The following is a 17281-nucleotide window of genomic DNA, read 5'->3' on the forward strand; positions in this document are numbered from 1 at the left end:
TGATGGTTTTGGGGCATCCGAACCATCCAGATGTCTTGTCTCTTCAGATAATGGGTTGAGACCAACTTTGAAGCATATCCAGATATCGAGTTGGCCTCAAATCACTGATATGTAGTTTGATCTATCCATTTGGGTCACTTTCGCAGGGATCCAATGGATGAAATTTGATGTGTACGGTTAATTTATGGTCCTCAGGTTATATATGAAGTCTCGAGCCGAATGGATGGTGAGAACCCTATGATCTTACATTCAGGACACTTTTTAGGCCTCTTTAATATGAACAACTTAACTTTCTTGGATTCCTGCCATGTAAACTCTTCAATCTCGGTCCCTGGAGTCCGGTCCATTGCCTTGGTGATGCTTGAGCATTAAACCCATGCTTTTTGCATCCTTTTTCGATCCACGCCTATAAATCCACCGTGCAACATAAATATGATTACAACAGGCTGTTAAATGGTATCATGTTCATAAAATCTGGTAATAACTAGGGTTTGATATGCAATATTTGACCCTCAACATTATTTATAGGTATAAAGAGTCTGTCAAGTTTGAATCCCTTTCCTTGTGTAGGATAGGGATTCAGAGTTTTAATGACAAACTCGCCAAGACCTATTTATAGATCTCCAATGAGAGAATACATGGTCTTGTGTAGGACAAGTCGCCTTGTGAGGCATAGGTTACCTTGTGTAGGCTCCCGGTGTTGTGTCCTTTTGTAGGACTAAGTTGCCTTGTGTAGGCACCTAAGGTAACCTTGTGCAGGTACCTTAGTTAACCTTGTGTAGGTTGTGAAGGTTTATGGTTAACTTGATTTAAAACCATTGAATAGTGCAATCTAGTACACTTTAGGAGAGAGTGCGTCCACCGAGAGTGGAGTAGGCAAGTAGTCGAACCACTATATATGATTGTGTTTGAGATCACTTTTTGTGCATTGTTCTAATTATGCTTATGATGATCAAATATATTTATGATGCATGATTTAGTTAATGTATATGTACTATTAGAGATCACATTCCACACACTTTCATATATACTATTCTAAATAGGCTTGTTCATTATATATATAAATCTTGTATAAGCATAGGTGATTTGGACCCTCTATTGGCTTGGAAGTCATAGAGTTACTTTGCCTTACTATTTCGATTGAAGATAGGCATTATTTGTTCTTAGTAGAAATTTTTTTTTAAAATAGTCATATTCACCCCCCTCTAGGACATTTGGACATACTTCATACTTCAGTAATAATGGTTCTACCGAAATTTCACATACGCGATGTGCGATCCTTCCTTAGGATATGCCAAATTTCATCCAAGGTTCATAAAGGACTTTAGTCTCATCTCTTGTCCTTTATGTAACCTTCTTTAAAAGAATACTCCCTTTGAGTGGAGTGAGGAATTCTAGAAAGCTTTCACCAAGCTTAAGGGCATATTGACTAGCGCTCCCATCACACAACCACCTGATTGGAATTCACCTTCTAAAATTATGTGTGATGCGAGCGACTATACAATTAGAGCAGTGTTAGGTCAAAGAAAAGAGAAAAAGTCTTAGATTATCTACTATATGAGTAGAACTTTAAACTCTGCCCAAGTGAACTATTCCACTATGAAAAAGGAACTCCTAACCATGATATTTACTTTGGATAAGTTTGGGTCCTACTTGATAGGATCAAAGATCATCATTTTTACTAACCATGCAGTGTTAAGGTACATTCTTTCTAAGAAGGATGCTAAGCCCCATTTGTTAAAATGGATCCTTCTACTCTAAGAGTTTGACCTAGAAATATGAGATGAGAAAGGAGTAGAGATAGTAGTGGTTGACCAAATCTCTCGACTTGTTCTATCTGAATGCATGGAGACGACACTTATCAATGACATGTTTCCAGATGAACAATCTTTAAAGTCTCTCAATTACCTTAGTATGTTGATATTGCTAATGATCTTACCACAGGTAAAATTCTTACTCACTGGACTGTGCAAGTTAAGAATAATTTTTTCACTGATGTACACAAGTTCTTCTTGGATGATCCACATCTATTTAAATATTGCTTAGATCAACAAATTCAGAGATGTTTGCCTGATAATGAACATCAAAGTGTTATCTCCTTTTGTCATTCCCATGTATGTGGTAGCCACTTTTCGGGTAAGAAGACTATAACAAAAATTCTACAGTACGACTTTTATTGGCCCATTATATTCAAGGATACTAACGAATTTTGCAAAGGACGCAAGCATTGTCAGAAATTGGGAGGACTATCCCATAGAAATATGATGCCACTGAACCTCATTCTTATCATTGAAGCATTTGATTGCTGGGACATCGATTTCATGGGGCCATTCCCCTAATCCTTTGGTAATATCTACATTTTGCTTGTTGTCGATTATGTCTCCAAATGGGTTACGACAATTCTGTGCTAGAATAATGACCATCGCATGGTCATTAAGTTCTTAAAGAAATATATTTTATCTCGATTCTGAACACCTCGAGTCATTATCAGTAATGGAGGATCTCAGTTTTGCAATAGACTATTTATAGCTTTAATGAAGAAATATAAAATTTTACACAAAGTGAGCACCCACTATCATCCTCAGACAAGCAGCCAAACTGAAATATCAAATAGGGAAATAAAATAAATTCTTGAGAAAATGGTTAACCTGGATAGTAAGAATTAGTTACTTCAATTGATCGATGTGTTGTGGGCTTACCGTATAACATACAAAACCCTTATTGGGATGTCTCCCTTTAGACTTTCCTATGGGAAGGCTTGGTGCTTGCCCATTGAGTTGGAGCATAAAGCATATTAGGTGATAAAGAATTTCAACTTCAATCTTAACAATACCGTCTCGCTGCGCAAATTACAATTAAATGAACTTAAAGAAATTCAGAATGATGCTTACAAGAATTTTAGGATATACAATGACAAAATGAAGGTGTTTTATGACAAGAACATTCTTCGAGAACCTTTTGCACCAAACCAAAAAGTCTTTTTTGTATAATTTTAGACTTCATTTCTTTCTTAGAAAACTAAGATCTTGTTGGACTAGCCGTTTAAAGTTAAAACGGTCTATCCTCATGGGCCTGTCGAGATAGAAAACCCGATAAATGGTAACATCTTCAAAGTGAACGGTCATCGTCTCAAACCATTCATCTAGAAATTTAAATTAGAGGATATGTCCATCCCTCTACTTGATCCTATCTCTCAGAACTGACCTTCTAGTTTGATGGAGGTCCATTTATCCATTTAATGCTTTCTTAGGATTAGGATTAGAATAGTAAGGTTTGTTTTAATTTTGATTTTATGTAGTACTAATCCCTTTAGATGATGAAGACTTCATATCATTTCATTGATCTTCCTTAAGTACTATTTCTCTTATGCATTCCTCTTCTATTTTCGTTGTCTCATGTTATAATGTATTGCATATCTTTTACATTGAGGACAATGTAGATTTTATGTTGGGGTGAGATTAGATAAAGTAATCAATATTTTCTTAGTTTTTGAGCAAAAAAATTTCAAAATTTTCAGCTTCAAAATTCTTTTTGAAGATTGATATTCTATATATTTGAATATATTTAAGTTATTATGATAAGATATAAAGTAATTTTAGAAATCTATAGTCTAGTTAATTAGTAAATTTCTTAATAAAGTTCTTAGAATGAATTAATTCATAGAAAAGTTTAAACATTAATTGAGTCAAATTCACAATTCACGTATAACTTGTATTCGGTGAAGTTAAGTTGAACTCCAACCTTGATGATTACTTAAAAGTGTTAGGAATCAAGTCTGGAGATCTTTATCTACCTTGGTATAAAAAGAAGAAAAGGACCAGCTAAAAAATAGTTGAAATTGAAAATAGCTGCTTATGGTATGTGTTTTAATGAGAAAATAATGAAAAGAATAAACAAGAAGATTAGGTAGTGTAAAAGCCATCGATGTAAAATTGAAAAGCTTAAAAAATAAGTGAAGAGGAGATAAGTTCGAAATTAGTAACTTGTGTTGATCTGCCCACTTTGAAGTAATGATTATGGTTAACATTATGAAAAGAAAGTTAACTCTTATGAATTATAAGTTGGAAGCCACTAAGCACACTAAGAACTTGATGTTTGAATGCATTCTATTAATTAACTGATAAATGAGAACTTAGTTTAAATGTTTACTAGTGATATTAGGTTCTAGATTGATGATATTTCATTATAATATCTTCGAATTTTACTCTTATGTATAAGATTGCACATAATATTTTTTTCTGAGAAAGGTTTGAAATCTGGATTTTTTGAGTTCGTTTTTCACATATTTTATTTGGGACTAACAAAATGCTAGTTGGGGGTGTGTTGAGTATGAAATATTGTATATTTTCCCCTTATTATGCGTTGTTTTTTTGAACATACATGCGCTTAATCAATCTAATTACGTATGTTTTATCTTACAAGGTGATCTGAAGAGTTAAAGTGAAAATGACGCTTAAAGCAATGATTTAATGCTCAAAGAATAACCAAGTGAAGGATTCAATTTATGGAGGACAATATTGAAGAATTCAATTATTAAGGATCCAAGGAAACCAAGTGAGGAAGGAAGGAAATCAAAGATTTAAAGTGAAGAAACCATTAAAAAGGAATCCTAAAATTCAGGGCCAGAAAAATCATATTATGAAATTTTAGGGCCAAAAAGATAAAATATTGAAAAACTGTAAAAACAGCTCTTTAATGCCATCGAAGAAAACTTCGATCCCATCAAACCCTCTTCGATTCCATCGAGAAAATTATGAATTTTCCAAGTTAGTTGTTAGACACATTCTTCAATGCCAATGAGTGAGATGTGATGCCATCGAAGGTGCATACAACCGGGTAAATTCAAAGTTGCCTTGCGATTTTTCTAAGGCGATGCAGAATATGGAGTTCTAAAACTATAAATTGGGGTTTCTAAGATGTCTTAAATCATCTTCTAAGGTAGAATGAGTAGATCAAGGAGTTATGGAGCCTTCAAGGAGTCCTCTCTCTTCTGCAAACATTTAGTTCTAGTTAATTTTATTTTTCTATTTCAATTTTTTTTTTTCAATCATGTCTATGGTTGACTAATCTCTTAGCTAGTGCTAAGAAGTGAATCGTGTAGTTCTTAATGTTTATTTTACTTTAATTCAAGTTATTTTGAATTGAATATTGAACAATTGATTGATAATTGGTTTGATGAATAACTATTTTCAGTTTACTTTAATTCATTTTTGGCTACAGGCATAGTGAATACTTAGAAAAGCTAAGGATAGTTTCTTAACTATTTTGCAAAAGATTGATTTGTAAAATCCATTGACCTATCATAGACACTGGGTACGATAGATGCTTTGAATTCCTTGCGATCAATATTTTTGTGAGTTATAAGGGAAACAAATAAGTTTTAAATTGATGAATGATGATTTAACTGCTCTATTATCCTACTAGATAGAATAGGACATCAAGTCCAGTTGTGTGATTTAATTGAAACAAGTAAATTACATTAAGAAAGCTATTAGTGGATCCCAATTACTTCTTAAACACCATAATTCATTAATTAGTTTAAATTCTAGTTCTAGTTCAAACGTATTTCAAAAACTAAACAAATTGCAAGTCGCTGTGGGTACAACCTTGGTCTCATCGAGTTATTACTACATCGTGAAATTGTGCTTGTGGCGTAATGGGATTACCATAGATGCACTTTGCGAAAGCGTAGTGGATCTAAGGAATGAAAGCTATGTCCTAGAGGGGGGGTGATTAGGACCTATTTAAAACAATAATTGCCTAACTTAAACTAATTAATAATTAAACTAAGTAAGGCAATTTAACTCTAAGGCTTCCAAGCCAATAGAGGGTCCAATCACATAGACTACAAATGAATTACAAATAAGCATTTAGTCTATATCAAGATAGTGTATATGTGTGTGTGAAATATGCTACCTATCAATCACTAAGCATTCATCTAATTATGCACACTTCGTGAAAAAGAGGGAAATAAGATGAATTTTGAGACAGTTGTGAACCGTCTAGAAAATCCCTTGGTTTAAAGACGACTATGAACCGTCTCTAAAATTTCAGACGGCTCGTAACCATCTTTAATATGAAGCAAAATCATCTCATAAATGTTGAACATCCACAAATCATTTAAGACGGTCAAAATCCGTTGGTAACTGCGGAGAAAAGACAGATATCGACCATATGGAATAAAAGACGGTCCTTAGATGTGTTATAGGCAGTCATTTGAGACTGTTAGAAACCGTCTGCATTAAAGACAGTCCTTAGCCATCTTATAGTAGTCATCTGAGACGGTCAGAGACCGTCTGCATTAGAGACGGTCTTTAGCTGTCTTATAGTGATCATTTGAGATAGTCTGATACCATCTACATTAGAGACGGTCCTTCAGTTTTATAGGCCCAAAATTGCCCGGTGCCCTGACTCCCTCACGCAAGGTGGATCATGCCTTAATGTGGGGTTACTGTGGGGGCTACCTTGATGTATGTATTACAAATATAGGCCGTCCATTAGTTTCTCACTCTACATCCTTCTTATTTTATTAAAAATCGAGATTTTAGGAAATGAAGTTTAAAAAAAAATAATAAGATTTAAAAATATCAAGATTTTGATATATAATTGACATTTTGGAAAAGAAAATTGAGAAGTTTAAAAAAAGTATTAATTTGAAAAAAAAAATTAGTAAAGAAGCTTAGAAAAACAATTAACAAAGTTTGAGAAAAATTGAGATTTTGAAAAAAAAAATTAAGAACTTTGAATAAAGTTAATAATTTGTATTTTAAAAAAATAGATATAAAAAAATGATATTTTGTAAAAGAAATTTGAAAAGATTAAAAAAAAAAATTGTGAAAATTTTGACAACTTGAAAAAAAAAATGAAAAAAGAAATTGAGATTTTGTATTAAAAAAAATTTTGAAAAGTTTAATAACAAAGTGAGATTTTGATGATATGTTGTATATCCATGTGGTCCATATGTTTCTCTGGTCCATTTTTGGGCGGGGTATTAAAAAAGTGTTGATTTAAATCTTAGGTGGACCACACCATTGGAAAGAGTAGTAATATAGTGCCTTGCCATTAAAAATAATAAAGAGCTCGTCTTAAGGTTTTAGTAGTGTTTATTTGCAATCCAACATGCTGATAATGTAAAGAACATCTGGATGAAGGAAAACTATGAAGATCACATTGACCCAAAACTTTTGTGGCCTTCAAAAGGTTTTTAATGGTTATTCATCACTGTTTTGATTGGTATGACCCACTTAAGATTATCAAGTTCTTACAATTTGGAATCACATCCTAAAATATGATGCAAATATATATGGACGGCATCAATATACACAAAATATATTAAGGGAGGCTCTACATGGTTAGAATAACACTGATGAAGGAATTACCTAAATAGTCAAATGGTACTATAAGGTCGACCTCATGGGAACTTCCCATGAAATCAATCTATGTGGGCCCCACCATGACATGCGTAGAACATTAACGTCTTGCATTTGATGTGTCCCCTTTAGGTTACGGGATATCCCAAAAAATTTTGGTATACAAAACTAAGGTGAACCTACTACAAAAAAAAAATGAGCAAAGGCTATGATCTCCTAAGACCCTCCATGGGGTCCACCTAAATGTATGTATTTTATCTAAGCCGTCCATCCATTTTTACGGCTAATTTTAGTGCATGAGCCTAAAAAATGAGGCAGATCGAAGGCTCAAGTGGACATACCATAGGAAAAAGTGGATATCAAGTCCCTATCATTTATATTTTGTGTGGTCCACTTAGGCCTTCGATCTTCCTCATTTTTTGAATCATGACTTATTATTGGAATTTAAAATTAATGGACGGATTAGATAAACCACATACATCATAGTGGGCACCACGAGCTCATGAGAGGACCGTCCATATAGTTCCCTAAATACAAGTTGGAGAACCTTTCAGTTTCATTTTCACTCTCCCTCTCCCTCCCTGTCCCTCTCTCGCTCTCCAGGGTTGCTGCCCTCCATCACCCTCTCTCCCCCTCGCCCTCTCTCTCTCTCTCTCTCTCTCTCTCTCTCTCTCTCTCTCTCTCTCAGAAAGTGCCCTGGTTTGTCAATTAGCGTGATCGTTGAGTCAGCTAGACAAAGGAGCCTCATAGGAAGATTGATCAAGCGTCTGCCTCAACTGAATGTGTGCCAGAACTTGCCATAGGTAAATCTTAGCCTCACATCCCATGTCCCAAAACACTAGGTAATTAAAACCTTAAAATTTGAACAGAACACCTAAGATATTTTTAGTTAGAAAACTTTCTCAAACTTCAGGAAAATCTTAAAGTTTTCTACCTTTGTCGATTTATCGACAAGTAGTTCGATGAAATCGAACCCTGTTGCCGATGTCCTCTAAGCTCACTCGATATTATCGAAATGAGGACTTAAGATGTCAATCAACCATAAAGATATTTGGACTAAATTATCGATGGATCGATGGACGCATCGATATCATCGAAGTTTGAATCTCAAGTCCATCGAGCCGACTCGATAAAATCAACATTTGGTCTGTTGTGTCAAAAGTTCTGCTAAAGCAAATCATGTAATCCTTGATATATCGAAGAGCTCCTCGATATCCTCGGAATTCAAATTTCGATGATATTAAAAGCCCTTCGATGATATTGGTCTGGGACACAAATCTATCTAGCAAGTTTTTCAGGTTGTTTTTTCTCAGTTCGATGGTCACTCGATAAAATCAATATTCAAATATCGATCATATCGAGGCATGGTCGATATCATCAAAGTGGATAAAAATTGTCCAGCAAGCTTATAGGAAAATTCCTTGGAATTATTGATGAATCGGCACTAGCCTCGATATCATCGCTTTACAAATTCTGATGATATCGAGTGATGCTCGATCATATCATATACCTGAAATATTTCAAAGGCAAGTGCTCTCACATTTTCAAATGTCAAGGAATCGAACCTCATGTTGATGAAATTGGAGTTTGAAATCTGATGACATCGACACCCGTTTGATTTCCTCAATCAGTTGGCAAAAGGTTTTCAAAAGCATTTGACAGTTGAGTTCATGTCATCGAGCGGTCAGTCGATGCTATTGAGATATTGACCCTGCTTAATGATATCGAACTCTATCAAAAATGTGACCGTTTTATATCCTTTGGAACCTTTTGCCTATTTAATGAGAGATTTCCCTTAGTTGTTTGTAGAGAAAATAGAGAGTGCTTTTGTGTGTTTAACCCCAGATCATATACCCTAAACCTTTTCTCTCATGGAAGTTCATCCTCCAATCCACCCTCATATTGAAATTCAATAAAGGGGATTAGGGAATGAACTTCCCCATTTAAGGATCCTATAGCTACTACCTTAATGGCAAATCATTAAGCTGGGATGCCTCGAATGCATAGATGATTGGAATCGCTCTATCTCCCTTATAGGAAAACATTTAATAGAGCAGGATTTCATCATAACCTTGACCCAACCCATCACCATGTATTGGTACATCTTCTGAGTTACGGTTCAAGGGAGCTGAAGATTCTTCATCATTAAAGGAGCAGATCTTAATCAAACGCACTAAATGGGGTTCATCTACTTATTTGTAAGTCATTAGAGTCAAGAGGACCCTTGTGATCATTCCTTCTGTAGGATTGGGTCTAAGGTGTTTCTCACTCCTTGCAAGTCCTTATAGGAGGCCTCTAGTGGGAGTGTACGTAGGAGTGCTTTGTGTTGACCCTTCCCCTGTGGAGAGCATAAATCTTAGGTCCTTGTATAGGTCCTTGACCTGTGTGTTCTAAAACTTGGGTGCTTTATGTTGACCCTTGCTCATGGAAGCATAAATTGGTGAGGTTTCTTGTGTGGATCCTTGGCCTGTGTGGCCTAAAATTCGGGTGTTGTGTGTTGACCCTTGCTCATGAGAGCATAAAGTTTGCTGTGTAGACTCATTGTGTCAGCCTAAGTGTAGGTTGTACTTATTATAGGTGAACCTGATTTAAAACATCCAGTTAGAGGTGAAACTGTTGTGAAACCTCCTTTAGTGAGATCTGGTACACTCAAGGGTGGAGTGCTTCTGTCGGAAGTGGAGTAGATAAGTAGTTGAACCACTATAAAAATAATTGTGTTTGAGATTGCTATTGTCTTCCATTATTTGTGTGATTTCCTTATATACTTTCATATTTGATTATCTGAGATCACATCTCACACACAGTCACATCCATCGTAAACTATAATTGGCACCTTGTTTATCTTACAAATAATTTTATGACTGGATCCTTGATGTTTTATTTAAACCAACCCGATTTAAATGATTTTAAACTCGCAAGTATACGAATCAGATGTAGATATGGTACGTATTACGAGATCGTTCCCACGAGGACTGGTTGTCACAATTCAAAATTAAAGACTCTTCTTAACTAATCCAACAAATATTTGAGATAGTAATTGAGTAAACTAAACAAAAATCAATGAAAAAAAATAACCGAGAATAATGAGAAAAATTCAATCAAGGAGAAGACTAGGACTTTCGAATCCACCTCTAATTATCATAAACCTTGTTCTACCTGTTGATTCACCCTAATTCAGATTGATATCAAAATAAATAAAGTGCACTCTGTCCTTGGTCGGGTACACAGAATATATAATTCCTTAAAGCATATGGATCACATCTTTCCATCCATGGTCAGGCATGCAGAGATGTAGATTCCTGTTTCTTCCTCTATAGGAACCTGTTCATGGTCAGACACAAGCACCTAGAATAATATTCCAAACAACATCCATAACTAGACTTTGGTTGAGCTCTTAGCATAGAGAAGTACGGAAATTCCAGTCAAGTACACTAGAGAAAGAAACAAATCAATCAAGTTAAGATTAAATCAACAAACAAGGATCATTCAAGTTGGAGGCTTCATCTCAGCCCTAGCTAAGGAATTTAGCTATCCATATGATCAATTAGAAAATAAGAAAAAATAATATTGATGAAATGAAAACATCATTCTCTCTTTATATTCTCTTTTTCTTCTCTTTTCTTCTCTTTTTCTCCTCTTTTATTCTCTTTCTCTTCTCTGGATCTGTTCCCTGGCTCTCCTCCCCTCTTGTCTACGTTTTTCATCTCTTTTTATAGCTGCTGGAGTGGCTGGAATGGAGAAAATCGGGTTTGGAAAGCTGTCGTATGCGCAGCGAAAGCCCTTTTCGCAGTAAACTTCTGTACCTGCATAAGTCCCTCATTCTTTGCACTTTATCCGTAAAATTAATGTCTCCTGGGACGTTTTTGGCTGGTCTATATGATGGATGGATGAGATCTTCCATCTGATCGACGAGGGTGGGCCACAACCGCCCGGAATTCCTTTTTTCAAGGACGTGCGTAAGCCTTCGCATGTCCGGTGCTGTGATGCTCGGTGGGCCCCACATAAGCGTTTTCGAGGAAATCCAAGTCGTCCATTGGATGCACGACGAAATTTCAGTCAGATATGGATGGTTTTGAACATCCATTGACGCGACCCATAGAAGAAATTACAATAAAATCAATTTTGAACGTCATAGGATAGTCCACTTGTGGCCTCTGTATCTCACATGTGTGCATGAATGGGCACAAAACGTAAACATGGTTTTGTAGTTCTCGAATCCGTCTACACGATGAACGGTCTGGATTAGACGTACGTGCTATGGGTGAGGCCCACAGAGGTTCGTAAAAACAGACTTTCCGTCCGTTACACCGCCAGAAACGGAAACATCCATTTTTTTTATGAAGGCAGTCGGGTCAGTGCTGCTGACCGACTTAGTTCGTTCAGTGCACGGGCAGTGCACATGTGCACTATGCACATGTCACACAAGGTGGAGTCCATTGTGATGCTGTCGAGAAATCCAATCTGTCCATCCTATTGCTCATCTTATTTAAACTGTCTAAGTCAACTTTGAAGTATATTCAGATTGTAGGTGGGCCTAAAATTGGAGATTAATGGGCTGATGTGTCCGTTGGCCCACTTCTCGAGATATCCAATGGTTGAAATTTAATATGTACGGTTTATTTATGACCTCTAGGCCATGTATGAAATTTTTAGTCAATCGGATGGCGGAAACCATGTGATCTTGCATTTTGGACCATTTTTGGGCCTTTTTAACATGAACGGCTTGATTTCCTCGGGTCCCTAGCATGTAAATTCTTCAGTCTTAGTTCTCTGGAGTGCGTCTCTTGCTCTGGTGACTTCGGAGTCTCAAATCCATGCTTGTAGTACTCTTTTTCCATCAACGCTCCTGATTTCATCCTGTAAAAAAAAATAATTAAAATATTCCATTAAGCATTATCATGTACGCAAAATCATGCAATAATTAGGGTCTGATATGCAATATTCGACCCTTATCACAACCCCCAACCAGCATTTTACTAGTCCCGAGCAAAACATGTGAAAAATAATTTTAGAAATAAAAAACAATTCCTGTGAACCCGAGTGACTTGTGAACAGATCGTCGAGGCGCGAGAATTTTAAGATTCATGAACGGTGCACATAATTTTTCTTTCTAGAATCAAGCTCACGGTAAACTTCATAATCAATTTCAAAATATTAATTCATTAATTAGAATATTCTAAACATTTAGTTCCATGAGTGTATAGTGTAATCTCGGCTAACTATCATTAAGAGATCCAATTGTCAATTTCATGATATCATTAGTAATTAACAACAGAATGCATGACAACACTTGCCTTACAGATTAACTTTTCATTCTGTCAGCCTTTGCTTTTCTTTATGAATAGTAACACCAAGGAGGAGAATCAATTCCTCACCTATAGGGAGCAAACCTATGGCGAAAACTTGTCGCCTAACTTTTTCAAATGACAACCATAGGGAATCGAATCTACACTTATAGGGAGCAAACCTATGGTGAAGATTATATGACTTACGCTTTCTCTCAATTCTTAGTTATAGACCGAAGCTAAAAATTTCAGGCTGGTTCCTTTCATGCTTAGTGATTACCAAGTTAATCATTCAATGTTGAAACGGAACCTTAATGTGCAACCGAGATGTGATATGCGAGATCATGACTCAATCAATGTTTAAAAGTTCTAATCATGGGTTAACAATTTAAACTTAACTGTGAAATCTAACAGATGACTGAATCCAAGAGTTATAAATTACCGACATTCTGTACCTTGCAATGTTAAAATCACCCTTATCCTTCAAAATCACTTCAAATGCACAAGAAATTCCAGAAAAATTTAAAAATTTTCACAATTTGTGCTCAAGACCAAGAAAATACTGATGAGGTAACCTAATCTCCCACCCCCAACCTAATCTACATTGTCCTCAATGTAAAAGAAAGAAACATGCATTGCACATGGGACAACGAAAATAAAAGAGGAGTGATGGAAAAGATATCAACGTAAGAGCGGGTCAGCACAAGAGAGAAATCAGCAAAAACAAAATAACAAAAATAACATCACAAAAAGAAGATCCTACCTATACCACTTTCGCAGGTGCTCTCGATTGCATTTAGCGTATGCAACAAGCCTTTAAACCCCTAGGTTGCCCCTAGTGGACGAGTTGTAGTCTCGTGAGGGTTTGCAGTAATGTTACCCAGAAACATTGAACTGACAAGGAAAATAAAATGGAATGAAAAGATGGGTTGCCTCCTAGGAGCGCTAAGTTTAACGTCTTCAGCCAGACAAGAGTGGACCATGAACTAATCAATCTTGATAACCTGGGTCCACCAAATAAATTTCCTCAACATCTTGATTAACCAATCCCGGACTTTTTGGGAATAACTTGAACCGTGCTATTTGAAATGGGGTAGACATCGAACAATTTAAGCACCTCCGCTCGAATGACTTCTTTCACGTCTAACAACCTAAGCACCTCCGTTGGAATGATACCAACGTCTAACAATCTAAGCACCTTCGCTCGAACATCCTTTTTTTTGTTAGGGTTAAGCCCCCTTTGCATTTCACGCGATGTTTCTGCATTTTCTTCAAGATCAGTACTATGCACACATAAAGTGGGGCTTACTCCCTTCATGTCCTCTATCGTCCACCCAATAGCTGCCCTATATTCTCTAAGCACTTTAAGCAACTTGTTCTTCTGTTCCTTCTCAAGGTTAGACATTCTGATGACAGGTAGGGTCTCAGACGGACCTAAAAATGCATACTTGAGGTTTTCAGGCAATTGTTTAAGGTCAAGTTCAGGTGGTTTCTCAATAGATGGGACCGGTTTAGACTCAGAGGGTGGAAGAGGTTCCACTTTCGCTTTCCATTTGACAGTCTCCATTATAAGAGTAGAATCGAGCAATGCATTGACTTCTTGGATGGAATTCTCTATGTCAAAATCCATGCCAAAATGTGCTAAGCAAGTCTCAAGTGCGTCTTCGGAAGATTGAAGGAAAGATTCATGCACTAGACTCTCAATCATGTCCACTTCACATATATCCTCCGAGTCTACTGGTTGTTGTGCAGCATTGAAAACGTTGAGCTTGATCTTCATGTTACCAAAGGACAACTTCATAACTCCATTCCTGCAATTTATGATAGCATTGGATGTGCCCAAGAATGGACGTCCTAAGATGACCGGGATTTGACTTGTAGGATTCTGGACAGGTTGAGTATCTAGAACGATGAAATCCACTGGAAAATAAAACTTGTCAACCTGGATTAACACATCTTCAATAATACCATAGGGCACCTTGATAGATTTATCAGCTAGTTGTAATGTTATTTTAGTTGGTTTCAACTCACCAAGTCCCAGTTGCTCATAAACTGAATATGGTAACAAATTAACACTGGCCCCTAAATCAAGCAACGCTTTCTGAACCTTATGCTCTCCTATGACACAATAAATGGTAGGAGCTCCTAGATCCCTAAATTTAGGAGGAGTGTTGTTTTGAATCATGGAGCTGAGTTGCTCTGCAAGGAAGACCTTCTTATGAACATTCCTCTTACACTTTTGAGTGCATAAATCTTTAAGAAACTTAGCGTAAGCAGGAACTTGCTTGATAGCATCAAGCAACGGAATGTTGATTTGCACTTGCTTAAACATATCCAATATCTCATTAAAGTTGTTTCCTTTCTTAACAGGTGCCAGACGTTGAGGAAAAGGTGCTTTAGGCACACAAGATGGCACATGAATGGTTCCTGGAGAGTCAGCGTGCTTTTGGGCTTTTGATGTATTAGTATGTCTCTCCGCTTTCTTTTGATCTTCTGATTTGAAATTTGATTCTTCCCTAGGCATCTCTACTTTGTTCTCGATCTGTTTACCGGACCTAAGGGTAATGATTGATTTGGCTTGCTCATAATATTGTTCTTGGTTTGAATTAGAGCCAATCTCATACTGTCCTTTTAGATTTACCATAGGTTGACTAGGGAAATTGCCCTTCTCTCTCTCACTCAATGTGGCAGCAAGTTGACCCAACTGTACTTCCAGCTTGGCAATGGATTGCGCATTTGCATGTAAACTCTGCTGGTTAGCTAGTAAAGTATGTTGGGTGTCTTTTTGAATTTGAAGTAAACTCTGCATAAAAAGATTGAGTGTGTCCTCAAGAGATGGTTTCCTATATTGTGGAGGCACTTGTTGATACTGTGAGAACTGCTGAGGTTGTTGACTGCCAACTTGGGAGTAAGGTTGCATAGGAGGATTTCCAGATGGTCCTCCTTGTTGTGGTCCTTTTGCCCAAGAGAAATTTGGATGTCTAGCCCATCCTGGATTGTAAGTGTTTGAGTAAGGATCATTCTCAGTTCTCCGAAAGGTGTTCATAGCATGTACTTGTTCAGAGAGAAATTCTGGAAATGCTGAACTAGATGGACAAGACTGCATAGGATGGGCGAGACTAGAACATATGGCACATGACTCGACTTGAGTTGTTTGTGGAGGTCCATTGTTTAACATTAAAGCATCCACTTTCTTTGTCAGGCTATCAATTTTGGCATAAAGATCTGACGTGACTCCTACCTCATATATACCCCCTTTCTTCAGTGGTTAAGGACTTCTTTCACCTCTATTTGAATAGTCCTATTGCTGGGAGTTTTCACACAAGGTTTCAAAGAAATTCGAAGCTTCGACATCACTTTTGGTCATGAATGACCCTCCACTGGTGGCGTCAACCATGCGACGGTTTTGTGGTGTCAGATCATCATAGAAGTATTGAACCTGTTGCCACTTTTCAAAACCATGGTGTGGACATTTAAGAAGTAAATCCTTCCATCTTTCCCAACATTCATGAAAGTGCTCACCCTCTTTTTATGTGAAATTCGTAATTTCTCTATGGAGAGCATTAGTTTTGTGAACCGGAAAGAACTTGTTTAAGAACTTCTTAGACAGTTGGTCCCATGTAGTGATAGACCCAACTCCTAGAGAATTCAACCATGCTTTCGCCTTATCCTTCAAAGAAAAAGGAAAAAGGCGTAAACGGATCGAGTCGTTTGAAAAGTTTTGGAACTTAAAGGTGGAGCAAATGTCTAAGAATTCTTTCACATGATGATATGGATCCTCCTTATCTGAACCATAAAAGGAAGGCAACAATTGTATGACCCTAGGCTTAAGTTCAAAGTGTGCTGCCGTGGTGGTAGGCAACACTATACATGAAGGCGCATTGAATTGGACAGGAGCTGAATAATCTCTAAGAGCTTTAGTTCCATTCTCTTCCGCCATTTCAAATAGGATGTTTCTAAATCTTCTACGAAAGGTTCTTTCTATTTCAAGATCAAAAGGTGCTAGTTCTATGTTCAGAGATCTACGTCCTAGCATAAACTATATTATCAATATAAGAAAGTAAACTAAATTAAGATGCAACCTAAGATGAATAAAACTAAAAGAAAAAGTTATGAATTCCTAAAAACAAGAGAAAGCTATGTAAACGAGAATTGGAAGGAAGAACCCGGAAAAGGAGATGATCAATGTCTGAAGATTTGAGAGCTCCTCCTTTTGAAGACAATCTTATTTAGCAGCTTCCTTCCTCAATTCCTGTGGACATAATAGAAATAAATTGAATTTCCTAAAATAATGCTAGAAAAATCCTAAGCAACGGTTAATTTCTAAAAAAGAAAGTTTCCAATCTTAGAAATAAAAAGCTAAGTTAGTTTCTAAAAAGGGAAAAAAAATTCTAAAACTAGAAAATAGAAAGTTACTTGAAAGAAGAATCAAAATCTAAAATTACAAAAAAAAAAGGAAATTTCTAAAAAAGAAAGCCTATAAATAGAAAATTTCTAAAAAATAAATAAATAAATAAAACCAAAATTTCTAAAAATAGAAATTAGAAAAAAAAAATAGAAAATTTGGAAAGAGATTACTAAATTAGTAGTTTATGTCAGGACCCTACAAAACACAAAATAGGTTAG

At 36.4% G+C, this 17281-nt stretch overlaps 1 non-coding gene across 1 annotated transcript; it reads left to right on the forward strand.

Annotated features, from left to right (window-relative positions):
• The first annotated feature begins 16110 nt into the window (after window positions 1-16110).
• LOC131222335 (small nucleolar RNA R71) lies at window positions 16111-16217 on the forward strand. The gene has a single exon (XR_009160001.1). It is a non-coding gene; the product is annotated as a small nucleolar RNA R71 (small nucleolar RNA).
• Window positions 16218-17281: the final 1064 nt, after the last annotated feature.

Source organism: Magnolia sinica, chromosome 1 (genome assembly GCF_029962835.1).
Source record: "Magnolia sinica isolate HGM2019 chromosome 1, MsV1, whole genome shotgun sequence".
Taxonomy (NCBI): domain Eukaryota; kingdom Viridiplantae; phylum Streptophyta; class Magnoliopsida; order Magnoliales; family Magnoliaceae; genus Magnolia; species Magnolia sinica.